General features: G+C 52.9%; 1 long non-coding RNA gene across 1 annotated transcript; it reads right to left on the reverse strand.

Annotated features, from left to right (window-relative positions):
• Positions 1-5,946: 5,946 nt before the first annotated feature.
• On the reverse strand, positions 5,947-9,029 carry LOC145339887 (uncharacterized). The gene is made up of 4 exons (XR_013886088.1): positions 8,856-9,029; positions 8,490-8,599; positions 6,706-6,964; positions 5,947-6,139 (listed from the first exon to the last, which is right to left on the reverse strand). It is a non-coding gene; the product is annotated as an uncharacterized LOC145339887 (long non-coding RNA).
• Positions 9,030-9,414: the final 385 nt, after the last annotated feature.

Here is a 9,414-nt window from a genome sequence, read left to right on the forward strand (position 1 = left end):
TTTGACGTAGACACGGCCACCCAGGAAATGCTGGCACAAAACTGCCCTACCTGGCGCTGCCTCTTCCACAAAAGCTGTCAAGCTCACGAAGCAAGGTGTATTGCTGAAACACAACTTATGCTCGAGCTGCGCAAGTCCAGAGTCACCAGCGCAACAACTACAGTGTCTACACAAGTCTGTCCAATATGTGCCAGGACATTCCACGCCCGAATTGGCCCTGATCAGTCATCTTCAGACACACCGCAACCAGCATCAAAATGACTAATGGTGTCGAGATCCTCATCGATGACGATGGACAAACAATACTCCCTTGAAACTCCCTCTGACTGGTTTGTTTTGCTGTATAATTCTGTGCCCTTATTCTGCGAACAGTCTGAGTCCCCTCCCCCTGCCAAATTAGCTGAAACTCTTTCCAACAGCACCAGCAAAAAGTCTGGCCAGGATATTAGTCCCGTTCTGGTTCAGATATAGACCATCCCGTTTATACAGGTCCCGCCTTCCCCAGAAATGGTCCCAGTGATCCAGGAATCTAAAACCCTCCCTCCTGCACCAATTCTTAATCCATGCTTTCATCTGCACTATCCTCCTATTTCTGTGCTCACTAGCACGTGGCACAGAGTAATCCTGCGATTACAACCTGAGAGGTCCTGAATTTTAGTCTATTGCCGAATTTCTTGAATTCCTGATGCAAGATCTCATCCCTCTTTCTATCTATGTCATTGGTACCAACATGTACCAAGACCTCCCCCTTCAGGATGCCCTGCAGCCATTCAATGACATCACAGAAGGCAACATACCATCCTGGAATCACATTGCCAGCCACAGTAGCGTCTATCTGTACCCCTGATGACTGAATCTGCTATTACTATTGCCCTGCCAGTCTCTCCCCACGCCTTCCTGTACAGACAGGCTGCTTGTGGTGCCAGAAGCTTGGCTCTGTCTGCACTCCCTAAAGGAACCAGCGCTCTCACCAGTCTCCAAAATGCAATATCAATTTGCAAGCGAGACCCAGGGGATTCCTGAACTACCTGCTGACATCTCTTGTACTGTCTGGTGGCCACCCATTCCCTTCCTTCTTCAAGTCCTTTCAGCTGCGTTACAACCACTTCTCTAAATGTGCTATCCACAATGCTCTCAGCCTCGCAGATGCTCCACAGTGTCACCTAGCCGCTGCTGTTCCAGCTCCAAACCTCCAGCTTCAACGAACTGCAGCTGGACACACTTCCTGCAGATGTGCTGACCCCAGGAACTGGAAATGTGCCCAGCCTCCCACACAGAGCAAGAAGGGCAAATCACAGCTTTGAGCTCTCCTGCCATGAGTAAACCCTTTAAGTTTAAAAACTTTAAAAGATTTTTTTAAAAAAGAAATAAAGCAAATAATTCCCTACTCTTGCCTAAACAATGAGTTAATCAAGAATCTGTCCATCTCCACCTTAAAAAATTTCAAAGACTCTGCTTCTAATGTCTTTCGAGGAAGAGAGTTCCAGAGGCTCACCAGCCTCTGACAGAGAACATTTTGTGTTTTTATTTATTTGTGGGACATGGGTGTTGCTGGCTGGCCAGCATTTCTTGTCCATCCCATAAGAACATAAGAAATAGGAGCAGGAGTAGGCCAACTAGCCCTTCGAGCCTGCTCCGCCATTCAATAAGATCATGGCTGATCTGTCGTGGCTCAGTTCCACATTCCCGCCCTCTCCCCATAACCCTTAATCCCCTCTCTCGTTAAAAACCCATCAACCCGCGTCTTAAAAAATATTTAGCGAGGCAGCCTCCACCACTTCAACGGGCAGAGAATTCCAGAGATTCACCACCCTTTGAGTGAAGAAGTTCCTCCTCAACTCTGTTCTAAACCGCACCCCCCTTTATCTTGAGGCTATGCCCCCTAGTCCTACTATCCTTTCTGAGCGGGAAGAGTCTCTCCACCTCTATCCTATCCATCCCATTCATCATCTTATACGTCTCAATGAGATCTCCCCTCATTCTTCTAAACTCTAACGAGTACAAGCCTAATCTATTCAGCCTCTCCTCATAGCTCAACCCCCTCAACTCCGGCATCAGCCTAGTAAACCTCCTCTGCACTCCCTCCAAGGCCAAAATATCCTTGCGTAAGTACGGCGCCCAAAACTGCACACAGTACTCCGGCCTCACCAGTGCCCTATACAGCTGCAGCAAGACCTCCCTACTTTTATATTCAATCCCCCTCGCGATGAAGGCCAGCATCCCATTCGCCTTCCTGACCACCTGCTGCACCTGCAAGCTGGGTTTTTGCGACTCATGCACAAGGACCCCGAGGTCCCTCTGCACCATCGCCTGCTGCAGTTTTTCTCCACGTAAGTAATAATCCTTCCTACCATTATTCCTACCAAAGTGGACCACCTCACACTTGCCAACACTAAATTCCATTTGCCATTTCCTGGCCCATTCGCCCAGCCTATCTAGATCCTTCTGAAGACTCTCCCCACCCTCCGCACAATTTGCCTATCCCGGGTTAATCAAGGGCATTTGAGAGTCAACCACATTGCTGTGGCTCTGGAGTCACACGTAGGCCAGGCCAGGTAAAGACGGCATATTTCCTTCCCTAAAGGACATTAGTGAACCAGATGGGTTTTCCCGACAATCGACAATGGTTTCATGGCCATCAGTAGATTCTTAATTCCAGATTCTTTTATTGAATTCAAATTCCACCAGTTGCCGTGCTGTCCCCAGGACATTAGCTAAGTTTTAGGATTAAATAGTCCAACGATAATACCACTAGACCATTGCCTCCCCCTCATCTCTGTCTTAAATCCTTTATGTTTAAATAGTGACTCCCCGGTTCTAGATTCTCCCACAAGAGGAGAACATCCTCTCCACGTCCACCTTAAGAAACCCCCTCAGGATCTCACAGGTTTCAGTCAGGTTGCCTCTTACTTTCTTACATCAGCAGATACAAGCAGTGATGTGATTCACTTGAACAAGTTCCCCATTCTTCCCACTCTCCAGGTAAAGAGGTGTCTTCTGAATTCCCCCGACTGGATTTATTGGCAATCGTCTTACACTGATGCTCTCCTAGTTCCAGTCTCCCCTGACAGGTGAAAACATTTTCTCTGCATCTACCTTACCAGAACCCTCCACCACAAACTTCCACCTCCCCCCCCAACCCCCGAGTCCATGTAATAATCTGAAAGGAGTTCCTATCAGATCATCCTCCCGCACCCTCTACAGGAAGGAGGCCCCAGTCTGTTCAATCCCTCCCAATGTGTGCAATCTCATTACGGAGGGTAGGTGAATGGCTGAGCAATACAGTGGGGCCATAGACAGAGGACATGCAAGGAGGGTATCAGGCCAGTGGAGCTGCTCTTGCAGAGGGCCAGCACTGAAATGACAGCCTGAATGACATCCTTCACTCTCTGATTTGCAGGGCGAGTTGGGGGGTGGGGAGAGATCACTGGACAGGGATAGGTGGGATGAGGGTACGTTTTGCCTCCTTGGTGGGGGGTGGGGGCGGGGGCAAGTGTACAGTGTGAAGGAGCTGTAAGCAGCGTGACATGTTTACACAGGTTTTTACTATTGCTTTTGCAGACAGGGGAACAGCTGACAGTGTGGGTGCGAAAATGTAAAAATGAAAAAAATAAATAAGACATAATATACATTGCCTGCCTCCTCCTGAACCCCGTGGCCTGCTGCTGCTAAATTACGGGTCGGCTAGTCTTTGTCCGTATGGCCGAAAACTCAACACGTCCGATAACGGCAGGTTTTATTTTTGAACCTGGTGCCCTGTAGCGTGGGAACTCTAGTTGATTGCACTGTCTGCCTTGTGGTTTCTGTGAACATGTGAAAAATAAGCTGATTACAGGTAACTCTGCATTTCTCAGTCAGCAGTACACCTTACTTTCCTCAACAGTTTATTGACTTTTGACAGCAACTAGGCTGTGGAACAGCATCAGGATTAGGCCATTCGGCCCCTGGAGACAGCCCCAACATTCATTCATTGCCAATCCTCTAACTTGATGCCACACACCCACATTCGTTCCATATCCTCTGACGCTTTTAGGGGTGAGAAATCTAACTATTTTCTTGTTAAATATATTCAATGGCTTGGTCTCTGCAGCTTTCTGTGGTAGAGAATTCCACAGATTCACCATCCTCTGAGTGAAGACGTTTCTCCTTTTCTTGAGCCTACACGGCCAATCCCGTATCCTGACAACGTGACTCCTTGTTCTTGAATTCAGCACGCCCCCCTCACAGCCAGAGGAAAGAATATCCCTGCCTCCAGTCCACTCTGTCCAGCCCCGTCAGACTTTTACATCAATTAGATCCATCATTATAAGTTCACATCACTGTACATTTAACATTTAGCCTCACTCACCCTCAAGGCTGGATATTCCTGCCTAAGCCACCCCCCCATCCATCCCCCCAGCTACAAATCCTGTGGTGGGCAGACCGGGGTCTGCCCCACGGTATCTGAAAACCCGGAAATGCCACCCCTCATCCCCAGGGCTTTGGGATAGAGGGCACTCAAGCCCGTTCTGACTTTCCATCAGCAGAGACAGACTAAATTCAAACATCTCAACAACATGTCACATGACAAAGCTTGTTATAAACTAATGATTTTATGTAGTTTTTTTCCTTTTTACAAGAAGAAATGGCCAGGGTATTGGGAGAGAGGGGGTGGGGGGGAGGAATTCACACCAAAATTAAGAGAGACATCTTATAAATGAAATGTCAAAATCAGACGAGATTGATGCAGATGTGTCAGGGGCGGAGGCAAGGGGAGGGATGGGGGGGGGGGGGTGCAGGAGGGTGGGGGCAAAGGGTGGGGCCAGGAGGTAGGGTGGGGGAAAGGAGCGGGAGGTGGGGAGGGGCGGGGGCAGGGAGGGGCAGGAGGTGGGAGGGCAGGGGGCAGGGAGAGGGACTTCAGCACTTCCCCAGTTCCCACGGTTTCTGGTACCTGGCCTCCGGCCAGCCAGGCGTCCAAGTTGCACTGCCGGTGAGGAGGGTGGGGAAACCCTCCCTTCTCCTGCCGCCACCCCCTTGAGGCAGGGTGCTTTACGGGGAAGGTGGATGTGTGAAGTAACAGGGAAACTACAGAAACACTGAGCCTTTGCGTGTCAGGGTTTGAAAATGAAACTTATTAAACATGCACATGCAAAGGCAGGCTGTTCGTCCATCCTGTCCTCTTAACCCCACAAAGCCCATGGCCCACCGCCCCGCCCGCCCACCCACAAGCCACTGAAGGGTAAGGAATGCTCACCAATTCGTCCACAGGTGTTGGAGGCTCACGGGAGGGGTGAGAGTGTGGGGGAGGGGTGAGAGTGCTGGGGAGGAAGAGGGGTGAGAGCGCGGCGGGGGGGGGGGTGGAGAAGAGGGGTCAGAGCGCGGTGGGGGGGGAGGGAGAGGGGTGAGAGCGCGGGGGAGAAGATAACACAGAAGGGTGAGTGTGCGGTGGGTGGGAAGAGTACAGGGAGGGGTGAGTGTGCGGTGGGTGGGAAGAGTACAGGGAGGGGTGAGTGTGCGGTGGGGGGAGAGGGGGGAGTACAGGGAGGGGTGAGTGATGACAGGAGTGATAGAAGTGGGGGGGTGTCGGGGGACACAGGGTGGGGGGAGCAGCACAAACCCAGGAAGCGCAGATCAGATTCCGGAGTTATTCCCAAGTTAACTCACAATTGCAAACACACACAATTGCAACTCTCACACATTCTCCCCAGACATCCTTCTTATAGTAGAGGTAGCCTCAGCTATCCCCACTGCACCCCCAGGCCAGCCCCATTGATAGCACATGTCATCTGGAATCAGGGTGGGGGAAGATGAGGGTTAAAGGGTTAGGGTGTAGGAGGGGCAGGGGGACGGGGTGCAGGGAGAGGGAGAAGGTGGGCAGGGAGAGGGAGGGGGAAGCAGGGTAAGGGAGAGGGGGTGCGGGGGAGGGGGCAGGGAAAGGGAGGGCGCGGGCGGGGGGCAGGAGGAAAGGGGGGCAGGGGGAGAGGGGGTTAATATTTAATATGCGAGGGATGTGACTGTACAGAGATATACAAACACGTTTCAGTTCAAACATATATAAAATAGAAAAATCATCAAAGTAAGAGTTTCCCATTCCGATGGATCTTTAGGATCTTTCCCAGTCGTTGCTTCGCTGTCGCCAGACCCTTCTTTGGACGTTTACCTGCTTGAGGTTGGGGTGGGGGTGGAATGAAAGCCACAATTACAATCCCATTCGATATTGTATCGTCTGCTAACTGCTCAGGGTCTCCAGGGGCAGACTGCTGTCAGCTCCCAGCCCTGTCAACACTGGGTTTGTTCTCCCTTCCCTCACTCCCCCTCCCCATCTCCCCCACCTCCTCTCTCCCCCTTCGCCCCATCCCCTCTCCCACTCACTCCACCTCCCCTTCCCACAGCCTCTCTCCCTCCAATTCACTGTCATATCCACTACACCCACCCAGCTCCCCTCTGCCCCTTCTCCCCATCTCTCCCCTGACCTTCCCTGTCCCTCCACCATCCCCTCTCCCCTTCTCTCCTCCCCTTCACCACTCTCCCTGTCCACCCTCCCCCCACTCCCTTCCCCTCTCTCTCCTCCCCCTTCCCCCTCGCTGCTGCCAATGGCGGGGGCCTTGGCATTGCGCTTTCAGAGGCGGGAAATCTTCCGTTCATCCTCCCCCACCTCCTGCACTCAGGGCACTGAGGCTAAGAGGCATTGTAGATGATTGGGGAAAGATTGAACAGAGGGCTGACCTGACTGGCTGCCTTGCGAGGATGAAGATACTCTGCGTTGTGTGAGGAAGACGCCAGGGGCCATGGGTGTGGAACCCCGGTTTATCTGCGGCAGGCCAAAGGTGCTGGGCCCAGCCGTGTATTCATGATCCACCAGACTCCCCGAGAAGGCCTCGGGCTTGGGCTCAACCACTGGGCTGTCTGGCTGCGGCCTGCAGGCCTCCTCCTCAACTGTGGGCTTCTTCTTGGCAACCTTCCTCTTCTGGACCTTCAGGTGCTCCTGCTCCAGGAGGGAGGGAGGGAGGGAGAGAGGGGGAGGGGGGGGAAGAGAGAGAGAGAGAGAGAGAGGGAGAGAGGGAGGGAGGGAGGGAGGGAGGGGGGAGAGAGGGAGACAGGCAGGAGAGGCAGGAAGTGACGGGGGCAGGGGGCAGAGAGGGAGGGTGGCAGAATGGGAGATGGAAAGTAAAAGAGAGGCAGATGAAAGAGCAAATGTGAGTGAGAAAAAGAGACACAGAGAGACAGAGGGTGATAGAAATGGAGACACACATAGAGAGAGAAAGAGAGACAGGCACAAAAACAGATGCGTGGGGAGATAAAGCAGAGAGAGAGAGAGAGAGGGTGAAATGTAGAGACGGAATGAGTGGCAGAGATGATGGGGGGTAGTGAAATGAGGGAGGGAAGGCGAGAAGAGAGAGAAAGAGATGAGTTTCAGACACCCATGTCAGCTGCACCACGGTTCCTGTCCTTTAGCTGCTGTCCAGTGCTGTGTTGAACAACGTGCTGCTGCTACTGGCTCCCATTTCAATGGATCTCCCACCCCCCCACATTCTCCCAAACACCAAACCCTGCTGACACAACACAGGCTGTGCTCAATCACACTGCAGCCCCTTCCTACTGAAACATCTTCATCTTCTAATTCTGCACTGGCCTCACCCCATCCCTATTTTGCTCGCCTCCCACAACCCCTCCCTATCTCTGTAACCTCCTCCAACCACTACACCCCCTCCCTATCTCTGTAACCCCCTCCAGCCCCTACACCCCCTCCCTATCGCTGTAACCTCCTCCAGCCCCTACACCCCCTCCCTATCTCTGTAACCTCCTCCAGCCCCTACACCCCCTCCCTATCTCTGTAACCCCCTCCAGCCCCTACACCCCCTCCCTATCTCTGTAACCTCCTCCAGCCCCTACACCCCCTCCCTATCTCTGTAACCTCCTCCAACCACTACACCCTTCCCTATCTCTGTAACCTCCTCCAGCCCCTACACCCCCTCCCTATCTCTGTAACCTCCTCCAGCCCCTACACCCCCTCCCTATCTCTGTAACCTCCTCCAGCCCCTACACCCCCTCCCTATCTCTATAACCTCCTCCAGCCCCTACACCCCCTCCCTATCTCTGTAACCTCCTCCAGCCCCTACACCCCCTCCCTATCTCTGTAACCTCCTCCAACCACTACACCCTTCCCTATCTCTGTAACCTCCTCCAGCCCCTACACCCCCTCCCTATCTCTATAACCTCCTCCAGCCCCTACACCCCCTCCCTATCTCTGTAACCTCCTCCAGCCCCTACACCCCCTCTCTATCTGTGTAACCTCCTCCAGCCCCTACACCCCTCCCTATCTGTGTAACCTCCTCCAGCCCCTACACCCCCTCCCTATCTCTGTAACCTCCTCCAGCCCCCTACACCCCCTCCCTATCTCCATAACTAAGCCTGTGGGATGCGAGGGACCGAGTGAGGGCAGTCACCGTACTGCACAGTACCCGCTGTGCCATCTTTGCTGTGAGGGCAGTCATCGCATCGTTCTGTACCTGTTGTGCCAGCTTTGCTGCCGCAGCTGCCAGTCCTGTCTCAATGGAGGCCACGCGGGTTCCTTCCCGTATCGGTCGCTCCTGTCGCGGAAGAGTTGGCGCTACACGAGCTAGTGGGGGGAGGGTTGGAGAAGAATGAAGAAAAATCAAATGTTTACTACTGGAATAAGGACAAGGCACTGTGGGGCTGGATGTGGGCACTGCTGGACAGGCTTTGGAAAAGGCCAGCAGCAGCGAGCGGCCGTGTCAGTGTCAGCCTCCCAGGAGCTATCCTCACCATCCAGATTGGGACACAGTATTGTTAACCCACAAACCCACAGTAGGAACAGTCGGCCCACAGCAGCACCGCACTTTTGACCCACCTACCTTTTGGGTTCCACGGTGCATCATCACTACTCCGCCTCTTCTTATTCCGGGACTTTAAGGTGGGGTCATCATCGTCAGACTCCAGTGATGGGTACACTGGGGAGGAGAGACAGGGACGAACAGTGTCAAAACCCTTAACCTTTCAGCAGCAACTAAACAAGAGTTTCCCCACTGTCAGACTGGAGAAGAAAAGGAACAATGCAGAAGAAAACCATGACCGGCCAGATAGCTCTCAGAAGGAGAGCCTCACCCTGTATCTAACCCCGTGCTGGGAGTGTTTGATGGGGACAGTGTAGAGGGAGCTTTACTCTGTATCTAACCTCGTGCTGTACCTGTCCTGGGAGTGTTTGATGGGGACAGTGTAGAGGGAGCTTTACTCTGTACCTAACCCCCTGCTGTACCTGTCCTGGGAGTGTTTGATGGGGCACAGTGTAGAGGGAGCTTTACTCTGTATCTAACCCCGTGCTGTAACTGTCCTGGGAGTGTTTGATGGGGGACAGTGTAGAGGGAGCTTTACTCTGTATCTAACCCCGTGCTGTACCTGTCCTGGGAGTGTTTG

This window comes from Carcharhinus amblyrhynchos, unplaced genomic scaffold (assembly GCF_965287045.1).
Source record: "Carcharhinus amblyrhynchos unplaced genomic scaffold, sCarAmb.v2.hapA scaffold_721, whole genome shotgun sequence".
NCBI lineage: Eukaryota > Metazoa > Chordata > Chondrichthyes > Carcharhiniformes > Carcharhinidae > Carcharhinus > Carcharhinus amblyrhynchos.